Below are 2617 nucleotides of genomic sequence, written 5' to 3' on the forward strand. Positions count from 1 at the left end.
GATGATTGATAAGGTTTGATGATGATTGGAGCTAGGTGGTAATAGCTTACGATTGATGGTTCTAGCTTATTTGAAAACGTGGAAGATGACCTCTATTTATAAGGAAAAAAGAGAGTCAAAGCAATCAGAAAAGATCAGAATTTAAATCGGAATAAAACAGGTTTCATCGGCAGCACGATAGAAGTATCGCGACGTGCCAGGGTCCATCGCGGCGTGATGGTGTTGTCGCGGTGCGATGGTCCTGTAGTTTTGTGGATTTTTTTTTATCATAACTTTTGATCCAGAAATTCGAATAAGATAAATAATATATCGGTGGAAAGCTCTAGAAGTCTGCTTTCCAACCCAATTGGAATCAAATTTATATCTTTTGTAGAATTTTAGATATGATCGGGATACTGGGACAGTGTCAGTTTAGGATTGTTAAAAGAGAAGTTTTATTCAATCTCTAACTCTTTGATCTTTATCTTTTCAGAAAGAATAGATTAGAACATTCTAGAGACTTATAGAAGTTCCTAGAGAATCCTAATTGGATTAAGATTGGGAATAAGGTATTTGGACCCTCACATGACCATTGGGTTGTAGGGAAGGTGGACCTAGGCTCGGTTTAGTATTTTTTTTTTCCTGGTTTAGTGAGCCCTTGTTCGATTATGCAGGTAAGCAATGGTGAGACATAATAATGTTGTGCCTAATGGCCATTTCAAGAAGCACTGGAAAAACTATGTCAAGACTTGGTTCAATCAGGCTCGTAAAACTAGAAGAAGAGGGGGTAAGGTTACCTGCACTTACGTGTATACCATATTGTGGGTGTGATCAATCTGATCATGTGCCTAATGGCCATTGATTAGTTTATTCCTAATGCCCATTGACTAGTTTATGCCTTGTAGCTTTTGCTTGATACTATTCTAATTGACTTGTTAGAAGGCTGACACTATTGGAAATGGTATATTTAGTTGCTTGATACTCCAAAGCTAATTAACAACATTTTTTCCAGTAATAATGAATAAAATGTGTTCAAACCCCTTAATTATGCCTAGCTTTCGTTTAGGCTGAGTTAGGCCAGCAAGTTTTTTTTTGTAGTATATTATATCGATTAAAAGTTTGTCCAAGCTATTGAATATGGTATTGGTCTACATGATGATCATATACCCCCTCTAATGTGATGATTTTCCCATCTACCTGAAACAGGCAGTAGGTATTCCAAAAAAACTTGCCCCAACAATTGGCATAGCTTTTGATCACAGGCGCAAGAACCGCTCCTTTGAATCTCTTCAATCTAATACCCAGAGGTTGAAGACCTACAAAGCCAAGTTGATTGTATTCCCAAGAAGGGCACTAGGTAATTAGCATCTCTCCGTTAAGCCCTGTTCTCTTCAGCTTTAAAAAATAATATTCAGTAAAAATAAGTTCTATTCAGCAGAAAATACTTTTAGTTCAGCAAAAATAATTTCACTAAAAATAAGTTTAGTTGAGTAAAAATTAGTAACTTTAAAGAAGAAATATAATAGAAAAACAGTAAAAATAATTTCAGTTCAGTTTAGCAAGAATAAGTTCATTTTCAATAAAATTAATTTCAGTTCAGCAAAAATAAGTTGAAGAGAACAGGGCCTAGCTTAATCTAAGCTTTATCTTCAGTGCTTCAAATAAGTGATTGATATATGATCTTATGTCTGCAGGCTGATGATTCTGCTCCCGAAGAGTTGGCAACAACAACTCAAGTCCAAGGTGACATCTTGCCAATTGTACGTGATACTCCAGCTGTGGAGCTTCTTAAGGTTACCGATGAGATGAAGTCCTTCAATGCTTATGCCAAGCTTCGATTGGAGAGGACCAATAAGTGTCACATGGGAGTCCGGTTGAAGAGGGCTTCTAAATCTGAGAAAGAAGATAAGAAGTAGAACGTAGTATTTTGATATAGTGGGCGTTACTCAATATGCTGAGCTGGCATAGGAAGGAGGAGATGGTTATGAGTTTGTTATGCAAGAAAATCTATTTTTGTTTTATTTAAGCTTTGCTGTCAAGTTGTTAAAATAAAGCATCTTTTGAGTGGCTGTGATTAGTCGTAATCTTGTATTTAAGGAGCTTATGGTTAAAGGGGATGAATATAACAGCAATTTCCCTCTATTCTCTATTTCTCCCTTTATTCTCTTCTCTATCTCTTCCTTTCTTCTTATCTTAATTCTTCTGCATTACTTTATCTCAGTCATTATACTACAATATTACAACTTAAGGATTAATTTCCTTAACAGTGGTATCAGAGCAACTGTGCCAGATTCTGAGTTGGCTCAGCCTGGAACCTTCTTTAACATCCCGGGTTACTCAAATGGAGGCTCAACTTACTGCCGTGGAATACAGGCTAGAGGCCCAGAACTCATCTACAACTCAGAAATTTGAAGAGATTCTTCAGATGATGCAGCAAATGAAGGACAACATGATCGATCCAAAACATGGTAGAACCGATGATAGAGGTAATATGCCAAAACTTAGCTACAATCCTAAGTTAGATTTTCCTAAGTTTGATGGAAATAACCCACAACTATGGATTAAAAAATGCTGTAAATATTTCACTCTTTGCAAAATTCCTGAAGAACAAAAAGTGGATTTAGCTTCTTTGAATATG

General features: G+C 36.3%; 1 pseudogene; it reads left to right on the plus strand.

The window, feature by feature from the left end:
- The first annotated feature begins 660 nt into the window (after positions 1-660).
- LOC110729426 lies at positions 661-2331 on the plus strand (annotated as a pseudogene).
- The last annotated feature ends 286 nt before the right edge of the window (positions 2332-2617 follow it).

This window comes from Chenopodium quinoa, unplaced genomic scaffold (assembly GCF_001683475.1).
Source record: "Chenopodium quinoa cultivar QQ74 unplaced genomic scaffold, ASM168347v1, whole genome shotgun sequence".
Taxonomy (NCBI): Eukaryota; Viridiplantae; Streptophyta; class Magnoliopsida; order Caryophyllales; family Amaranthaceae; genus Chenopodium; species Chenopodium quinoa.